The sequence below is a fragment of the Apteryx mantelli genome, chromosome 15, assembly GCF_036417845.1.
Source record: "Apteryx mantelli isolate bAptMan1 chromosome 15, bAptMan1.hap1, whole genome shotgun sequence".
NCBI lineage: Eukaryota > Metazoa > Chordata > Aves > Apterygiformes > Apterygidae > Apteryx > Apteryx mantelli.
Genome location: NC_089992.1, coordinates 20,523,831 through 20,545,225, shown reverse-complemented (window position 1 = coordinate 20,545,225; position 21,395 = coordinate 20,523,831). Strand labels below are relative to the sequence as shown.

At 36.8% G+C, this 21,395-nt stretch overlaps 1 long non-coding RNA gene across 3 annotated transcripts in view; it reads left to right on the top strand.

The window, feature by feature from the left end:
• Window positions 1-2,406: 2,406 nt before the first annotated feature.
• Window positions 2,407-21,395, top strand: part of LOC106496492 (uncharacterized) — a 287,771-nt gene continuing 268,782 nt past the window's right edge. For all 3 annotated transcript variants that reach the window (XR_010885701.1, XR_010885700.1, XR_010885699.1), the window contains exons 1-3: window positions 2,407-2,581; window positions 4,984-5,027; window positions 9,815-9,990. This is a non-coding gene — a long non-coding RNA (uncharacterized lncRNA). The remainder of the gene's footprint in view (window positions 2,582-4,983; window positions 5,028-9,814; window positions 9,991-21,395) is intronic.

Genomic DNA, 21,395 nt, shown 5'->3' with positions numbered 1-21,395 from the left:
TTTGTGGTATGCTTTTAAATGACACTGTTTCAAAAATAAAATACTATCATATGGTATTGATTTGCCACATGATGCTAGCAAAGTCTGGGAAAACTGTTGTACTACTGTACTGCACAAGAGCTATATGCAGCCCAGCATTTCCTTCAGCTTCTTGTCTGGCATGTAAAGGATAGTTCATATGTGTACTGTCTCTTAACTCTGGTTGAAATGGGTGATTTCATTTCTGCCTACTTTTAGTGCATGTCTGGAAGGTACCTTGTGCCTTTGTTTGGGTAGAGAATTGGAGCTTAAAATGGTTCTGATGACAGGTTTCTGAATCAGTCTTCTGCTTTCTTCAGTTCTGTACCTCTCTTCCTCATTCTTACTTGTAAGCTTTGTGGGTTGAATTGTAAACAATTGATATTGTTTTCTCACTTTATATGTAAGTAAATACAGTGAAATAACTCCCTATTTAAACAATCTGAAGAAGCAGTAGGGTTTTATAGAACATCTTTTGGTTTTAAAATTCATGTGTCTGCTGTTTCGGTTGCTAGCAGAATTTCAACTGGTAAATAGCACTAAAAAGTCCAGCTGAAGAAGTAGTGACCAATCTACTCTACCACTTGGACCAAGCAGTAAAGAGGACATGTGAGATGATTTGCTAAGGAATTCCATGCTCATTTGTTGCTTAAATGAAGGTAGATGTTTGGAACTAATAGGTTTCCAATGCTTATACTGTGTTTACCCAGATCTTGTAGGCTGTGTAGGAATGAGGCGTTGTTGGCATAGAGTGCGTTTTCAGAGAACCTTTGAATTTCAACTGGATACTGCAGTGCAAAGTGGAACATCTTTTTCCAAAGACTTAGGCAGACTTTCACAGTGTGGCAACAAAGTGATTTCCATCCCTGGCAGATTTTATGCCTTTATGAAGCTCTAGAATTTCAGTATTACTGAGCGTACTTGAGTTGGCCAAACTGTTGAGATCTTCCTAGACTTTCCCTTTTTTCCACCTATAAACCAAGTTTTTCTGAGAATAAGACCTAGAATATTAACTTGTTAAGTAGAACTCGGAGCTGGCAGTCTGGATCCTTGCTTCCAGGCTTGGCTTCAGTTATTCCATTGCTTCCTGAATCATAGGCTTCTCTGGCTCTTCAGAAGTTCCTCTTTCCAAGGCTTGGATGGCTGCCTACTCCTTGCAGCTGTTTTATCAATCTCTTGCTTGAGCTGTGGCCTCCTTTCTGCAACTTCCTTGCTCCTTTCTGTCTTACCCTCCCAACCCCAGCACCCTCAGCCCTCTCCTGAGTAGAGGGAAATACACCCTTCCTCTGTGCAGATCTTTCTCAACCTAGTAACTCTCTTCAAAGGACCATAGCACAAACTGATAATCAAATGGTGTCATAATAGACAAAAACATGTTAACATGTTAAGGATAGGTAGTTGTGGTTTTCACAGGATGGTAGTGGCAACTATGCTTAACTGTGTGCTTTTTTTTTTAGGAATTATTTTCCTTTGATTATTTTCATTGTTTTTCCTGTTGGATCTAGAGACTAAAATCTTCATATGCTGAAATGGGTATTTTCAAAATACAGTTGGTTACTGTTTGAGTCTGGTCACTTCTGTTAACAGTTCAGAGGTTTTTAAGGATTTTTTTTTAATAGGAATTTTAGTTGGATTTTATTCAGACTTTTTCCTCTTATGAGGACTCTAAGAATGTTACTGCTAGTCACAGGATGGTGCTTTTCTCCACAGAATTATAGTATGCCAACCACTTCAAGCTCACTTAAATGAGCTTTAAAAAACAAGCAAACAAAAACCCTTGTATAACTTAAAAGCATTCAGATTGTGGAGTCTCCATCGTTGGAGATATTCAAAACCTGACTGGACATGGTTCTGGGCAACCTGTTCTAGCCAACTGCTTTGAGCAGGAGGGTTGGGCTACCTGATCTCCAGGGTTGCTTCCAACCTCAACTATTCTGTGATTCTGTGGTTCTTTTCAAATAAAACAACTTTACCCCTTTCATCATCATGATTAACAATTTGTTTAACACTTTCAGAGTCTGGGAAAAATGTTTGGTTTACTATGGACCCTGATAGAGTGATTTAGTAGTAAGAGGTTAAATACGGTCTCTTACAGAGGATTAATTGTGAAATTGAGGGGGGATCAATTAAAGCGATTCAGCTTAACAATCAAGGTTCCAATATTTTTATCTCATTATTTGCAGTAAAAATGTTTTTGTCATAGTAGATTAGCATGCTAGGAATATTTTTAACATTGATCTTTGACAACTAGAATAATCTATAAAAGGATATCTTGGGTCACCAAGCATTAATTTAAAAAGTGAAAACTGACTTGTGATACCTTTTGAAACTAGCTAGCATCTATTTGACAAAATAATTCTTTCAACAGCTTAAAAAGTCATATTTATTCAAACCTGAGTGTGAAGAATTTACTTGAAACAGATGCCAGTGGACTGCCCCCTTCAAGAGAAATGATGATAATGTAAGAAACATGTGGAGAGATTTGAGAGTCACCTCATACAACTTCAGGCTTCATCTTAAAAATCAAAGCCTTAGTCTCTTTATTAAAATTTCCTGCACAAAGGTATGCTCGTGGTGGGGTAGGAGGTAGGGGGGGTGCTGTTATCAATTAAACACATGGCATCACACAGCAAATGGAAGGCGACTGAAGACTGAAGGGGAAAAAAAAAACATTTTTGTTACACATCTAGATATAAAGTAAAATTTCTGTTCTAAGTATATGAATAGTGTTCAGTTTACTAATGCAATTCCCTTTCTTGGATTGTGGGTCTTATTTGCATAATTGCTCAGTAACAATGATGTGAATATGCAAATCTGCAGACTTTAGCAGTTATCATCTATATGCTGTGAATTGCTCCTGTTCTGGAGTTTTCAAGATCTTTGTCAGCACCTAAGATGATAGGTTAGTCTATTTACTTGACTTAGCTGAAGGAGGAAAGCTTAAATGTGAAAGGAAAAATAACTTTGAAAAGAGTTGACCTATCAGAAGGAACTTACGAATTTAAAACTTTTGATTCATTTTATTGCATCATCTCCTTTTTTCCCCTACAGGTCAGCAAGGATTTTTCTACATTAAAATGATTTTATATTTTTGGTTGTTTATTTTACAGTAAAAATGCTCAGTATCTCAATCCTAATCTAGCCTTCAGTCTTCAGGTTGCATTTCTGTGGGCAAAAAACAGAATGCAATATTGTTGTGGTAGGTTTGGAGAGAAGGAAAGTGAAAGCAGATGTGATAAATCTATAAAATGACTAACATTTTAGAGTTAGAAAGCTGATAAAAGCTAGCTTGTATTGAAATTCCACTGTAAACTCCTTTTGCATCAGTAACAGGAAAAATACCTTACCTATTTGTAAAGACAAGCTGTGCTACTAGAAAATAGTAGCTGTATTGGATTTTAACAAGAAAAGGAATTCTTGTTTGGATTTCAGTGAGGGAGGCAGAGAGCAATCCCCAGTTTTTACTGGAATCAGCAGCTGGAACATGGAAAATCCACTTTCCTGGTGTTCTGACAACTGTCAGATTCCAGTGTCCGCGTTCTTTCTAGTTGCTGCTGATTATTGCAGGTGAGCACAGTTAAGGGAATATAATTCTCAAAACTGCTTGTTCAATGCAAAGATGCTGACAATAGGGAAGTGCATATGTAGTGTATTTCTAGGGGGTTGAAACTTTTCCTCATCAGTACAATATAAATTCCTCTCATACCTTTACCCTTTTACCTTTATAGGTCAGTCAATGAGCTATGCAGGTCCTGGTCTCTGCTCCGATAAGTATGGCCCTGAATCTGCCCTTGATTTAGTTGATTTACAAGGACTCTGCTGTGCTTATAAAGCTTCCTCCTATGTTTATTGTCTTTTTTCCCTCTGGCAGTGCTTTCTGTTTGCCTGATAGAAATAAGTTGGCTGTTGACTTTTAAAGAGCTATGACATTGGGCTAAAATGGTTTTAGTGGGTCCAGAATGGCTTATACAACTGATCCCTTTAGGATTATTGCAGGTTAATTATCAGTAAAAGCAGGACAGAGTATCTTGAAATCATTAACTTTTAGTAAGAAACTCGACTTTTGACCGCATCCTGTTTCAAAAGGTATATAACCAAAAAATAAGATACAATGATCACTATACAAATATTGTACAATGACTTGCTAACACACATATCAGGGAGCATTTTTAGTTAAGATGGTTTTTAAGGTAGAATGGTAATATCAATAAGCTTGTCGTAGGGACAGCCCTGAAGGAATTGATTTTTGTTAGATTTGAACCCCAGGACTTACTTTCTGTACACTATAAGAAATTCTTTAGATTTTAGCAGAGCACGTCAACATTGAGTATTTGACTGCTGATGCTGGTAAGCATCAAGAGAATGGACATATTCTCTAACTTTTTGAGGGATTTTATAAACCAAATGGAATATATTACTTAAATCAACTTTGAGTTAATTGCAAGAATTTTTTTTAAAGTTCACTTCACGGTGTAGCAGAAATTCATCTGTGAAACTTGATAGATGAATGAATTTTGAAATTTGATAATCAATGTTTTCACAACACCTTGTGAAATGGTACTATAACTTGTTGTTTCAGTAGTTGCCCACAAGGTGGGGGAATTAATCTTTTTATTGTACTGCTGTTGCCTTTTAGTTTTCCTGCCCACCCTCCTCCCCAGAGGATGCTGTATTATTGAAATCATCTAGTCAATACGGAAAATGCAGAGCGCGGAGCTGTATGTCAGAGGCTGTCAGAAACTTTGCCAAATGTAGATCCAACCCTAAAGTTTTAGACTCGTTGGAAAAAACGAAGTACAAAGATCATTCACATACTGATTCGTACTTGAACGTGCAGTATTATATGAATTGATGCCAATTCCCATGTGTAAAAAATTTCTTTAGTGGGTAATATTTTGATGCAAAACCTTTTGTGTGTATTCTTACTAACATGCTCATTCTGCTCATGCTGCTGTTGAATTGCAGAAATTGATCTGAAGATGGTTATAGAGCAGACAGTGTCATATAAGGTAGGTACTGTTTTTCTTTTGTGTGTCTAATAAATTCAGAGCTAATGCAGCCCAAGAAGCCACTCAGAGCTGTTTAACAGGTTTATACTCTTTCTTTGCGCTGTTAATCTAAAGTTAAATAACTTAATTTTTTGAGTAGTTGAAGAGATTGCTTTATGGTAGATATCATACCTATTTCAAGCAATACTTAAAAGCTACCTAAGACAAATATTTACAAATGAAGTGAGAATTTAAAAGTAAGCAATAATATTCTGTATTTGGATCATGGCTGTCCCTTCTTACTGTAGAGATCTCCGCTAAGAGCTATTCCTAAAGAGAACTAGCCTTAGCTCAACTTCTGTGGCTCGGTTGTGGAATCCTTTCTTAGGCTGGTGAGCTTCCAGAACTCTGCAAGTGCCTTGTTTTGCAGCATGCAAGAACTGAAGTTGTATTAACCTATTTGTTCTTTGTGCCTCTGTATGGTTGGCTGCAGGGGTCTTTCTCTTTGTGTGTTTTTAGGATCATTTCCTATTCCTACATTCTAGAGACTCTCTTGCCACATCTAAAAGAAAGAGATATCTTAAAAAAAAAAAAAAAAAAAAAAAAAAAAGTAAGGCTATCTAGATAGTAAGGTTATCTAAATGTTTAATAATCTGGCCATGTCTTTCTGCTGACAAAAAATATTTAAGGAGACAAAAATCCTACTGGAAAGGCATATGGGAGAAAAGACAACTGTCATTATTTGGGAATTAAACTTTTTAAAACAGATTATTTCTAATATTACCACTGAGAAATATTTTCTTGCCCCTGGAAAATAGGGGTGGGCTGGGTGAAAGGGTGGACAGAGGGAAGAGGCAGATGCTAACTTGCTAGCAAGGTGGCAGTGTGAAAGTCTCTCTCATGAATTACAGGCTCTGCCATAGGACGTAACAGTGTGCTAGCTTTTGAGGACTACTGAGTTCCTCCTGACATCCCTCACAATTTTCTAGCCCTGTAGCGTCTAGGGCTTGCAGGCAGCTGTCTCTTTGATATTGCAGACAGGGACTGAGAACTGAGGAAAGGAAAGAGGGAGAGAAGTTGCTTGCTTAATGCCAATACTTGTTACGAGATTGCTGCCTTACTCCTTTTGTAGCTTCTGCCTGGCTCCTCTTATCCTGTCCACAAAAAGACAAGAACTTGTGACTTAGTGTGTCCCATCTAGTAAATCCTGGGTAGCCAACAAATAACACTTGGATTGCTTTTCTTAATTTCTAGTATGGCCTTTTTATTCTAGGAACTCTGCTAGGCATTGTATCCTGGGCCCCTTTTCCAGCTTTTCTCAAGGGAAACTTGATGGTTTCTGTTTGTATGAAAGGCTGTGGTGGCAGTGAGGTACTTTATTATGAATGCTGATTAACAAATCTTGGATGGCCTCTCATTTCTTTCCAGTCATTTCTGTGGCACCTAGCTGCCTTTTCTAGAGGTTCTTGGAGGATTTAGGAGTGTAGAATGGAGGAGGAATGGGGAATAAAAAGTGGAGTAAAGAAAACTGGATAGGTCAGAAAACTTGAGAATCATGTTCTGACTATAGTACTTGCTTCCTGTGATCTGTTCAAAGGTTTAAAATCCTAATGTAACTTATCTGTCATAACAATTATTTGACTCTTAAGTCCTTTAAAAATTCTCTCAGACAGAGATGACATTAACTTCTGTCATAGGTAAGAGCACATTCAGAATTTTTTCAATTTTCACCTAAGTGTCTCATTGTATTCTGCCTCTAATAGTTATTTTTCATATTTGCATGTTTGCAACTTTAAATATAAAATATATGTTTATATAGAAATACATTCTTGATGTTGCAAGTTATCCATTTCAAGTCTTCACTTCAGAATTTTATGAAACGTTTTTGAACATAAAAATAAATTCTTTGGAGAAACAATATGTGAAAGTGCTCACATGTCTACTAACATGCTTGGTCTGTGAGCACAAAATTTCATTTCCATAGCTAACCGTCCTTTGTCTTTTGTCTGCCCCTCTACTGTCTAAGAGGGCCCTAATCTAGGAAGTAGGGCAAGTGGAGCTGGGAAATACATAACTTTACTGAAAGCACATTTAGGGCCCTGTCGTAAATAATAAACATGAAACAATACAGCTAAAGCTGTATTAAATCCAGTTAGGTGGGCAATCTTAACAGTGCTGCAGTTCTGGCAAGGAGGCACTCATACTCATCATGGATCTGCTTTACTCTGTTTTGTTCTGTAGATCATGATACATAGAACAGGCGGTTATTTAACAATATGAAGCATTTAGCAAAAGTATTGGTTTATGTAGTTCAAATGCAGTCCAAGCACTCATTTCTGTGCCACCCCCAGTTGAACAAATCCAATTGTTTGTGTAACCAAACTCTAAATCAGATCAGGAAACTGGTCTGGCTTAAGTGACACCAACAAAACCTTTCAATGGTGGGAATGAGTAGCTGGGAGTTACAGTGATATTGCCACCGAATGATTTGTAGCATCAAATCACAGACTTAGCTCAAGTAGCTGTTGTTATTTAGGCTTACCTTTCTGACTTCTCATGCTTATGTACATCAGAATGAGAACTGAGAATTTTTAAAGGTTGTTTCTGTTCTCAAGCCCAAGTGTTACACATTTTACCTATCCTTGTACATCTGTAGGAGAAAATATTGAGTTTCTACATAGTTCAGCATTTTGGTTACCACAATACAGTAGTAAATCAAGTCAACAACACATCAGCAACCTTCCCCCTCCATTTGATTGTTCACAGCAATCAAAGCAGCTGTGCACCAGATGATGGCTTTCCCCTGTTTTGGTTTATCAAAATAGAAGGCAGTGTTACATTTCTCATCTTTGACTAGAGTTGCACCAAACTCATATAGTGGTCCACTGCATGGTTACATTTCAGTAGTCATTATTATGCTTGACACAGCTGGTATTTCATTAATCAGAGGACAGCTATAGAAGATTTTTGTGCTTTAGCTGTAACATAGATTTTATTAGTTCAAATACAGACCATGTAAAATTACATGAATGGCATAATTTAATGTTGGGAAGAAACTGAAGTGGTGCTGTCTTTAACTTTGAGCTAAAACATACAATGAAAGGATGGAAAATATACATGTTGAAGATTACTATCTGCCTATGTATTAAGTACCATGGTGCAAACACCTAAACACAGTCCACTAAATTATCCAGAGGGATTAGGTGTAGTAAGAAGCATATTTCATTTTTTGTATGCTGGATTAATTTTCTGTCAGGTTAACAGAGTCAGCTGAGTACCTAGGGAGGGGAAGGAAAGGGAGAGGAAAGAAGTAGATGTTTTGTTTGGATAGTGGCAAGCTGTTATGTTAGCTCAACTTCACCCTAAAAGTTTATATCCTGCAGTACTGAAGAACTAGTTGGGATTTTTCTATTGAAACTGCACTCCAGAAGTGTGGATTTTCATTTAAACTAAACTTTTCGTTGTATATTAACAGCTCTCCACAATGTTTATTTTTGTTGTCATTGAAGACTTAAATACTAGAAAAAAATAAAAATAAGTTTTCAGCTGAAAGCTGAAATACTCCAATTTTGAAGTGTTACTGTGTTGTCTGATAGGCGTAACTGTTTAGGTGCCTTCATTGCCTCTGTTCTTTTCTGTATGCCAGGAACTGTGGCCTGTCCTTGGGGCAGCTGAGCAGTACTCACATATGCAATAAAATACCCTATAGCAGGATGCAAAAAGCAGAGAAGAGTGTTCAACTCTAGCACAGAGGCTGTTGGCAGGCAGACAATTGTTTAATTCATCAACAGAGAAGCACGTGTGTGGCATTTTCAGAGGCCTGTGGCAGATGAGCAGCAAGTAGGCAGTTAAACCCCCAAATCCTTCCAATGTTATTAGGAGATGTATTTTCCTTTGTTAGTCAAATAGGTGCTAGTATGCAATAAACAGAACATGATTTGGGATCTGATCACCAGAATACCTAGTGATGGCAACCTGAAACAGAGGCTTTGCAGGATGGAGTCCATCAAAGCCATGAGTACATCTACACATTTGGGATCAGGGCAGCTATCCATCCACCAGGAGATAACAGTATTGCCAAGGAGCTTTTGGAAGAAGGACCTCTCAACATTTCAAATCTATAAATATATGAGAAAGTGTGAGAACACAGCATGTCTCTGAACTGGGGCCACCTGAATTTCTAGCACTTCTTTCAAAAGATTTGGTGTGTATTTTTAGTAGAACCTGAAATAGATTCAGTTTGTGTGAAATGCAAAGCAACACAGAGCAGAATGATAGTACTGCCCTCAAACACACCTGAATGTTTCTAATATCGGTTTTTATTAAAAAACATGCTTTTTTCAAGTATCCAAGTGGAGATTGTAGGATAAGTATATGTGTAAATATATTATTTAAATTATTTCACCAGTCATGCTCTATTACAGGTGATAGGGTATTGGAAATGGAGTCTTCTGGTCAATGCACTTCCACCTGGGAAAAGCTTTTTATAATTAAGATTGTATCACCAAATTTATTAAATTCACTCTGGAATAAAACTTGGACTAAAACTCTCTGTGTAAAAGAAGTGAAAGCCCAATATATTCTTGCATTTCATCAGTGAAGTTACAGTAGGTGGTGTAATGCCGGATCATAGGGAAAATTAAATTTATGTTGGGACTTGAAATGTCAAAAGACCATAGGTGTAAGTGATGAAGGTGCTTTATGTTAGTAAGAGAGTATTTCTTTGTTAGTTTGTGTGGTCTGGATAGATGGAAATAATGTTAGAATGTGAAATTAAAGCAGTTTTATGTCTTTCATGATCCCATCAGCTCATACAAGCTAAGCTACATAGGGGATGAGTTAGCTGAGATCTCCAAAGAAGTGCTGACAAGAATAGTCTATTATGAAGCAAAAAAAACAAACCACTTTTCACTTGGAACATGTGAATGCCGTGGCAGTAATGGTCTTCTGCAACAGCACACGTGGAAGTGATGGTCACTTAAAGGTACCTTTGCCACTTTATAAATAATGCTATATCTACTGGTCAGAATAATTAAGAGCTTCTCTTTGCAGTTGGTTTAGAAAGGCATTTGCTTTTCACTGAGAAAGGATGGGCTGGTGGTTATAATACTAGTTTGGGATTGCTGTGCGGGTACTAACTCTGTCCCAGACTTTCAGTGTGACTTGCAGCAGATTTCCTGTGTGCTTTTTAAAGCCTTACCCTTGAATACTTTAATTTCCTGTCTGGAAAAATGGGGTTGTAACTGACTGCTATCTGATACAGTGAATGAAAACATTTACAATTGTGAGGTAATCAAATCTGAATTATATAAATACTACTAACTGAAGTTAAATCTCTGTTTAAGTGATTCTGTGTGTTCACAGTACAGGCATGTCAATGACAAAGTATGATAGACATTTGGAGTCCTTTGATATTTTATAAACATCAGAAAATATTAATCACTTTATACACACATTCATTTTGGCAGATGGTCATGAACAGAATCATGGCAAATAAATCCTCTCTACCTCTTTATACACCTTGCCTTTCACCTCGATAATTACTTGGAGAGTTCCTGTGGGGCAGTGGAGGATGGAATAATAATTGTTGAACAGTATGTTGAGCAAAATATATGCATTTGCTGAAATCTTGGAATTCTGCTGGCTTTTATCAAATTTGATTTAAAAAAAAAATTAAAAAAAAAAGAAACGGGTTTGAAGACAGCCTGTTCCTTTGATATGTAGACCCCCACCTGTTGGGTTGATGAGATCTAGTTCCCTGTTATGGCAACTCAGGAATCTTGGAAATGTTTTTCTGAAATGTGAGTGCATTTGTTTATGATCCTAACAGAAATACACGTCTAAAACTTCAGAATTTCTTGCAAAGTGGAATGAATGTGTTGAGCCAAAATTCCCTGAGAGAACACAAAAGTTTAAATAGAAAGGCTTGCTGGCCCTCTAAATGTTATGCAAAGAAGTTTAGGAATGAGGGTTATTTTTGAATTTTATAAATAGAATATTTTGTTAATGGGGGAAAACAAATACATTAAAAGCATAAATATGTTGGCATGTATTGACTTGAAGGACAGTTGCTGAGATTCAGATAGAAACTCACATCAAAAACAAAAGAGACTATGTCTGTCATCTCTCAGTTGAGAATAATAGCCTAGTGTTTAGAGCACTAGTCTCCCAGTTCCAGGTAAGTATATGCTAATTAAACTTTTTTGTCCTCCTTTCATTTTATTAAAAATCTTCAAAGCTTAATGGTTTTGTCCTAATGGGTAAAGGAGAAAAAGTGAAAGCAAAAATATTATTGGAACAAGAAATCAGATTCTCTCCTAGCTGCAAATCTTAGCTATAATTTAAGTTCAACTTGATCCTGTTATGTTGTCATGTTAAACCTTAGAAAAAAAAATCCACTGAATACATCTGTCTGTTCATGATACTGTGGAACTGGAGAACACAAGACAATGCTGACTCCTCAAGATATCAGTATTCTAGAGAGGTTGGAGCTATATTTCTCCTATGCGGGTGTTTCAGATTTCAATTGGCCATCTGTAGGGACAGCAAACTGCTTCAACTATGTTTTCTTCTTTGTGAGATATTTCTGTAACAGTTGAGGAATTAAACCAGAGTTCTTATCTACAGAGTAAATTCAGATGGTTGGCCATGCAGTTTTACAGAAGATGTACTACTTGTCTTGAAAATTTGCCTAAGAATTTTGGAAGGATTGTAAATATAAGCAATGACTATTTTTAGAAGATATTTAAATTCAAAAAATATTTTTTCAGTGTGTTTTAAAGTCTACATTGATTTATTTAAAATTATAGCTCTAAATAATAGGTAATAGGTAAATTCCACAAAGTTTGCACAAAGTTGAAAAATGTAATAAACATTGAAAAACAAAAAATTAGCTGATCTGTGTATTGTACTCATTTCTGTCTAGTTTCACTATTGTCAGAGTGCTGAACCAGTGTTTATACATTTATTTGTAATACCTGTAATCTGTTTCTACTTGGTGAAATTCAGCACACTCTAAGGTATTTAAGTCATATATGCTATAAGAGATTTGGCTTTTGCTCTGGTTATGCATAGACTTCCCAAGACAGTTACTTGTAGTAAGAAAAAAAGCCTCTAACATTTCTCTGGTGTAGGGTCTCTACAGGTATGTGTTCATTAGCGAGTTGTCATGATGGTTAAAAGCTCAATAGTTAGAACACCCACTGGTTGCCTTAAGTTCAAAAGTTTTAATGAAAGACCCTCAATTACAAAGCTTTTTGCTTTTGACAGTTCAGTATCTATCTCAATTTTCTCTTTCTTTCCAAAGAGACAGTGATTTAAGATTCACTCCAAGCATAAAATAAACGATCAATGGCAGTTGACAGTTGCCTTTGTTTGTCTGAACAGGTTATGCGAGCAGCAAAGTCTGAACAATTAGTCTTGGGGTCAGTAAGACACTTGAACAAAGGATAGATAAAATTGTATAGTCCATATTCTGCTTAGGTAACTGTCGTACTGTAAGACAACTTTCCTGCTTTCTTGCTAATACTTATTTTCTCAATAAAACCTGTCTGTGACCCCCATCCCTCTTCCTTAAGTGAAGACACAGTAAATATTGTCATCATACTCCAAGATAATTAATTCCTTGAAACTGTTAAGAACTACAGTATTATCAATGTATTCTATTTACACTCAGGTGGCAGTTCTGCTTTTCCTTTCTTGGCAAATATAGAATAGAACTCAATTAAAAGTCCCTCTGTTTTACTTTGAGACCTGTTTTGTTACTGCTGATAAGCCTAGTAAATAATCTCTGCAGTTTGATGTCTAGTATTAATGTCAGAGAGAGGAGTGCCCAGTAGCTTTCAAGCTGAGGAACACAACTAAGCTTCTTATATGAATTTAACTTTATTGAAGAGACTGCTTTTTTTATGTTGACTACCATTTCTTTTTTTTCCTCTCTTCCATTTATTTTTTGTTTAATTAGTTTATACAAAAATGCTCTAGAAAAATATTTTAACTTGGCTGTTCTTGAGTTGTTCATCTGGAAGATGATGGCCAGTAGAGCCTCCCATTCAAATCACGGCATAATTAATTCACCCTTCACTGTGCTACAGCAGAAATGATAGGTTTCTTGCAGCTCACTTGGTGACAATTTTTAGATGTTGTGTGTTTCAGGCCCCTTTTGAGGTGAGTGCTTGTATTCCCCATTTGCTACAGTAAAATCCCTTATCCTCTTTTATTTTGAATTTGGTGCCATAGGTAGGTACTTTGAGTAAATTTAAGCAAAGCACCACATAAGTGGCTTTAAAAATACCAGTGAACCATTAAGTGATGGAAATACAGCGCTGTTTGTAAAGGTTGGCAGTTGGGTTGTGTATAAGCAGCAAGGGTGCAAGCTGTCTTAGGGAGGCAGTGTTCTGACATGGACAGAATGGTAGAAAACAGCTTCCAGGCTTGTTCCTGTGTTAGCCTCAGGAGAGTAGCGATCAATAAGGTGCCATTTGAAAGGATTAGGGATTTAGTTTTGAAACTTCATGTTTGTTTCATGAAGCCCAATTAGTTGACTATAACAATTTGATCTTAATGAAATGAGTAGTTAATTTTATAGCAAGGAGTTACATACTGCCTGGATTTACAGGATTTACATACTGCCTGGGCTTATACGAATATGAGCTTTTTGATAACTCATAGTGAAAAATTCCCTTATTCCAAGAGCCAAACCTCCAAGAATGATTTATAAGCCATTCTTTGTCACAGTGGTGGTAGCTGAATTTTGTATAATATGGACACAGCACTGGCTTGCAGATTATGTTATTTAAAGTGGAGGTGAACTTTAAAACCACCTTTTTATGGATAATTGCTCTATTTTCGGTGATCAGTATATTCTAATAGAAAAAAGAGGTGTTTGTAGGAGGGGAAAAAGGAGTCCTGCATGTACACCAAGCATATCAGAGCAGTGACACTGCACCAGGATAGGTATGAGTATACATTTATCACTGTGCAAATTATCTCACGTCGCAAGTCACCTCACAAACATGGCCAAAGTGTTAAACTGAATTGTAAAGCAAATGTAGTACTTAATACTGAAACCTTTTATGAAACTTGTAGCTGATGCTTAAAACCTGTTTCAAAATGAACTTTTGACTTTTTCTGGTATATTGCAGTAGGGAAGATTAAAATGGTCAGGATTTTCACTGAGTATCTCCAAACTACTTGCACTTGAGATTGAAAATACCAGTTCCAAGTTTGTGACATGTTGGGCTTCCAAACAATAAGTTTATGGCTTGATGTAAAAAATAAAGTCCTGGTTTTGGATAAAAGTGAAAAAGGACACCATAGTTTTAATGCAGTTTCCAGAATGATCACATTAATTATGAAGGGATGTGTAGCCATATGCTATTTGGCTGACTAAGCTTGAGCATCTCCCAGTGCTACTGAAGCCCTTAAAGGCTGTGGGAGAATGAAGCAAAAACTCCTTTCTTCACCAGAATATCCCTTGGCACTTGAGCTACCATAAGCTCAAGACTGAGCTGTAAAATTGCACTGCCTGTATTGTATTCAGGATAGAGTGGAAGGATACAAGTTAAACACAAGGTTTAAACTGGAATCAGATTCATGTTTAAATTGTTAAAGCTCAGGCCTTTCCAGAACCTGAATATCAAAATTAACAATAGCTTCAGCATCAGTAGCCTGTCAGTATGAGTGGACCAGCATGTGCTTTGTATTTATATGATTAGAAAGAAACATCATTCTTTGGTCATTACTGGCTGTGCACTTCTTCTTGGCTGTGCACTTCTTCTTTGCTGTGCTTTCATAGGCACTCCTCTACTCCCTACTTAAGCTTGAACATCACTTAATTTTCAGTTTCACCAGTACTCACTAGCTGTATTGCTAGTTGTCAGAGGTATTTAGACACTGAAAAATGGCAACATTAAAAGAAAGCTTTGAATTGGTAGCAGATAACTGACAATTATCAAATGTGCCTATCACTACTATGCAGAAGGCAATAAGAATTAACGCTATAATTACTTCAGTAAGCAATTGTCCTGCTCACAATGCTAGCTAAAGGGGTTCCCACCTTATTCCCTTGGTTGTGGCAGCACAACTGTTTATGCAGCTATGCTTGTGAACAAAGTGAGTGCATGTTAAGAAGAAAAAGTACTTTTTAACCTGGATCAGTTTGCTTATCTAATTCACAGTCTGGCCTTGCAGACGATTGTATCAGCACAACCAAATGGGCAGCCTGAGGGCAGAAGCAGGCAGCCAGTTGGAAGCCCTTAAATCAGTATGGCTGTGACAGTGGTGTCTGGAAGTGTACCCTAAGTAAGACCAGCTAAAATGTTTGGGTCAGTGAACGAAGGCATGCTGTAGTATTTGATCAGCTGTTCTCCTAATCAACCATGATTAGGAACACAGGAATTTTCACCTGTTTTTTGTAAGTGATGTCATATATCAGGAGTACCAGGTTTGTTCTTGTTCTCTCCTAGCAGGAACAGACTTCAGGGCCCCCAAAATTAGTTAAAGCAGGGAGCCAGAGAAAAGAGCCAAAAATTGTGTCTGGAAAATTAGTCATAGCAGGCAATCCAATGGTGTTTCTGCCTTCGAAAGAATATTGCATTTTGCAGTATGAATACAATGTTACACCTCTTACGGCAAAGAAGTACAGATCTGCCTCTTTTCCTCCAAAGCACTCTTCAGGTCAAGAAAAATATATATATTATTCTTGATGTGAAAACTCCTTACATGGTAGGTTAATGAATCCTATTATTTGATGTGACCACTACATAAGGGACACTCTGTAACACTGATCCATTCCTGTACAAGATAGGGGATTAATATGCTTTAGCTTAAATAAGAATAAGGCAGGCAGAACTTGATGTGAATTGTGAGTTCATTTGGGGGGGGATAAGCTTGAAGTATGCCATAAACATCATATTCAACAGCATTGACAATTGCAGTAAATTCTTAATAGTTACATTTGAATGATAATACTAATCAAATCTGAATTATTTGTTGACCAGTGAAAGAACATGCATGCAATGTAGTAGCTGACTAGTAAATAACAGATAAGTTAATAAGTCAGAATTGCAGCAAAATCAGCAGTGTTGATACTGAGACTCAAATAATTTGGCCACATATTTTAAACTAGTTGTTTATGAGACTCAACAGCAGTAGTTGTTTGTAGTTATAACTAATGCTTTCTGCTTGATTATTTGTTATAAGATTAAATAATACAAAAACTACTAAACAATTTGGGGCATGGAGCCATTTCCAATTACTGTAAGTCATATTTCTTTGATGGAATATAAATTTTGCATGTAAAATTAGGCAATCCCCCCTGCCCCCTTTTTTAATAGCTTAGACCAATTTTTAAATCTAGAATGTACCCAGAACTACTCCAAAACAGGCTGAATTTGCTGGGCTTTGGAGTTTTCCTATGTCCTCTTTGACCTCTTATTCATTTTCTTTAAAATACATAGTCATTTGTCACTAACGGGCAATTTCCAGTCATAATATAGAAGAGATTCACCTCAAGAAAAAAGTAAAATATGTACTCGTGAATTCTGTGCTAGATGTAAAATACCATAAATTCTATTGATGATCTGTTGCCCAGTTCTAAGAATCATTTCTATATAATCAGTGTCTGTCTTCATTTGTATCAGCCAAGTGGCTTCCTGGGCTCTGTTGTGTGAGGCACAATAAACATAAATAAACCAAATCTTAAGACCCTGAAACATCAACCCCTCCTAACTGGTCTGTAAGCTAAGACAAAAGGTATATGCAACTGCTGGTTGCATGGAAGAGTATAAGATGACAGTAGGTCGGAAACTAATTAACTGTGGTCAAAGCACACCCAGCTGCCTGTCCAGTGCACAATATTTTTTGTAGGAAACTTGCCATAGATGACTTCTAGGAGTGATTTGCAGCCTCTGATATATGCAAACTGGCAAGAGATAACTTTGAATAAAATGAAATAAATATTTGAAATATATTTTAATTTGAATTGACTAGGTGATAGAGGTGAATAACTTGGAAACAATATCATTTTCACTTGTACTGAGGTAATCTAATCTGTTACCTATGAACTCTCATACTAGCTTCTTGAGAAGCTGATTGCGTGTATGCAGAATTGATGCATGTAGTGAAGATGTTACGCAGCACCAGAGCAGTGGTATGATCACAATAATCTTTAGCCTTGCTGACTTGCAACGTGGTCACATCTGTGCCATATTTAATATTTAGCTTCTACTGAGAAAGCAAGACTGACAGTTTTGTCTCTGTTCAGCAGCAGATCAGTCTTAGATGGTTGTAGCAGTTATTGCCATCAGTTGTCCTCTCTGCTACTCTTCTGTTTGTCACCACCCATGCTGGAAAGGCTGCTGAAAATGTAACCACTCTTCTACCTTCTCCGTTTACAAGCTGCTTCATTAATAGTGCTTTACAGTAATTTTGTCAGATGCTAAGCATCTGTTGAGCAGACATGGACTGTGTTCAGCTGTCCTCCTTGTGCTGTGGTTTAAATGCTGGGGCGAAAGCAAGCAAACTGACATGTTTTGTGTTCCAAGTCTGGTGGGGTGATGTTGGTAAGTGCTACTTCACCAAATGAGAGTTGATTTTGTTACTGTTGCTGTGATAGTAACTTGTGGCAAAGCTGCTGTTTTGGTCACCCCATCTTAATACACTGCAAAGTGGAAGTCATTACCCTGTGGGGATGTCTGAGCCATGTTGCAGCTGGTTTAGAAGGACTAAACTAATTCCACTTGTAACAACAACAAAAGCATATGTTGAAATAAAATCCCAAATGCTCTGAATGCTCTGAATGTCTTGATGACCAGAGTTGCACACTGGAACAAGGAACACAATCCGCTGCAAAAAGGCATTGAAGGGATTGACTTATTTCATGACTGAGATCCTGTAAATTAGGGGTGCAAAGTTTTATGCAAAGATCCTTGCAGAAGACAGTTACGAGAATAACCTTATAATGAAGGTTATTAAAAATATGAGAGCAAAGACATTACTGTGGCAGAGAGCTGGTAATCTATTTATGATTTTATTATGAATAAATGATAGCATCCTATATACCAGGCAACACCTGGCACAAGGTTAAACCTTAACTAGCCATGCAGTGGTTTAGCATCTTGTCTGGGTGCACACATGCACTCTGAATTACTGTTTATAGGAGTTATATGAAAATCAAGAGAAGAAGCTAGAAAAACTTGGTGTTGTGGTGTCTTAGACAGTGCTCACACACAAGCTCATCTTTTGAACCTGGTTTGGAGTCTGAACTCAGTTCACTTTCTCTGCATGTGTATGAAGGAAGGAGACCTGATTATAAAGAGGTTTCTTTTGGCTAATGGTCAGTGGAAGGAATAGATACGTCCTTGCATTCACATTCCATGTAGCTTTACAAAATGTTCTCTGCTCTGAAAAGAAACAGGGCCATAGAACACAAGGGAAATTCTGCTTTGTGTAGGTCTGAGGTATGTGTCACAAAGCTTTCCCTTCATCCTCTCTCCAGATACAGAGTAAAGCAAAATGCAGGGTCTTTCCTTGTTTTTGTGTTGAAGAAGAGAAATTAGCAATGCTGTCAGACATTTCCTTGATAGGGTCTTATTTATTTAGAAATAACATATGAAACCCTACTCCCTTGAACAAAGGAATCTGGTTCAGTAGGGCTGCACATACTATCAACAGGTAAAAAATAGTGGTGCTATGGCCCTATATATTCTTTTTATATTAAAATATGTTTAATGAAATACTATGTCCTGCCAGATGGTGTTTGAAGACAATAAGATCTTGTAAGTGAAGTATTTATTAGTGACTATTAACACAGTTTTCTTCCAAACAGAACTTGAAAGATGCTTCTTACTTTAATTGCACAACTGAAGGGAGAAAAATGATTTCTGGAGGTGAATGAGTGAAGAGAGCAGAATAGGAGGGGTACTGGAGTGGATTTGGCTGTCCATGAGGCATGTTACAATTCATGCACGAATGAACTAGTGGTTCAATTAAAATTAAAGCTAAAGTATGAGGTGATATTACTTCCTGCATTCGCATACATATTAGAATGATCCTACACTGCAAAAATCACATGTCAGAAATAGAGTATAATATGAAATTCTCAACCTTTGCTGTTTTGAATTGTGAAATACTTTTTTTCCAAAATGTCAAAGTTGCTCCATATTTCCTGTGATATGGCAGATGGAGGTGTAAGGAAGCAGCCAGTGTAGTAATGGGGTGTTGCTAGGAGCCCTAGGGAGGGAACTCTTTTTCCTTCTGAAAGGAAAACTGTCCCAAATACAAGTTACTCTGTTCTTGTATAATGCAAACGCACTGAGTGGGTATGTTTGTTTGGTACGCAGAAGTAACAAGAGATAGGGGATGTTCCAAGCCTGGGACCTCATATGTATTTATATACATATATATATATATATAGTAAAATGTTGTTATTACAGTGGCAAATCATACGAATGAGAATTAACCAAGAAGGTCATTTAAGAAAAATCCTAAAACATCAGCATCGTTAGGGAAGGGGATTAGTCTAGGATGGTAATTCAGAGCTGAGATTAATCATCCTTCAATATTATTACTTGTTTCTTTTATGCTTAATTTATATGAAATTTCTTGAGGCCTGACTACAGGAATCTTTTCATAGGAAAACACTTACAGAATGTCTCATTGCAAAAAGACATCAGAATGAGATCTATTTGATCTATTAATACGTATTAATCTATTAATCAATACCAATCTATTAATACGTTAATACCATCTGACAGTGTATCACTGGAATTTCTGGGGTGTTTACTAAACCAATAGTTCTCTGTATAAGTCTATATTCATATTTTAGAAATGAGTGAATATATGATCAGATATCGCACAGATATCACACAGATATCACAAAAGAAGTTTCAGTCCTCTCGGCCAATTCTTTTCATAATTCTAATAATTACAATTCTTAACAGAAGAGCATTAATTTTTCTTGGACTCGGTGATTTATATCTTTAATGTCATTGTTTAATGTGAAGGACCGATGGTATAAACATGGAGTAAAATGAAGAAAATTTTAATTGACTGTGTGACTTTGAATTTTTCACTTGCAAATGGCTTACCTTTCTGAGCAAGAGCTATTATTGGTTTATCTCCAGAAATATTTTTAACAAGTGAAATATATAGAATATATGATGAATTTTAAAACTTGTAGTTTCATATCTTGCGAGTTGTATCTTCACGTAGAATACCTAGTAGCCTTTTCTCTACTGTGTGATGGCAGTATCTTAAATTGCATGGAGAAGGGAGACATTCACCCATACTGAATACCTAGTTATTTAAAATCTTAGGTAAGAATACTCTTGGTGACTTCAGTCGTTTTATAATCATTACTTCACAGTTTTCTCCTGGATATATTCTGAATTTTCAGATACAATAAATTAAACATCTACTTTACTCTGTTTTTAAGAAAAGCTGTAAATCTGTATTAAATAATGCCCACAGCAAACTTATTTGCCTTCAGCCTAGCCTCTGGCCTTAAGACTGTCCAAATGTTTATGTAACCCAAGGAGTAGGTATTTTCAAGGCTTTTGGCATGCTAAAACACTGATATACAAGATGTTTGGGTGTATTATAAATTTTAATTGTTAGTGACTATCCTAAACAGTGAATTTGCTTAGTGATGCTAAAAAGGATTTTCCCGTTGATGAGACTGCATGCTTATACTGTAGAAATTGATAAAGGGATGCGCAGCCTGACTGGTATGTCATCTGTGTAGATACTTCTGACTTAGGATATTGTATGTACCTCGGTGTCAGCTGACTGGCGTAGAAAGCCAGTCTGAGTGAGAACAGACGATCTTCAAGGTTAAGAGACTGGAACAAACAGCCTGAAGTTTTTCTTCCTCTTTTACTTGCATCACTTTCATGTAAGAGACCTGCTAAACCTCACGTCAAGTTTTTCCTGTCTGGAAAGTTCTGTTAACAAGCATTGTCCAGTGGCATTGAAGGGAAAAAAACTGATTTCCTAACCTGGGCTGTTGTGTTATGTTATGCTGTATTGAATCATCTGACATGCTGCTTCTAATCACAGTAACCGAGGAGTTTTTCTCTGAACTCTGCTTCAGGCTCTATTTTAGCAGTAGTTGTTAAGTGGGATACTGAGGTGATATTTTGTCTTAAATGTGGTGTATTATGATTACATCATAAATCTGTGTCCCAACTACTTTCATTCTTTTGTTTAAAATTTGGTGTACTTTTGCAAATGGCCATAATGACAGTCATTAGTATTGGTAAGACTCAGCTGCTGCAGGCTTCCTTATAGCAAAGACCCTACTAATGCTGGCTACTGTTCCGGTGGAGTCTGCTCTTCATTAATGCAAGGTCATTGCCATTTCCTTCTTTCACTTCTCCCCATCTCACT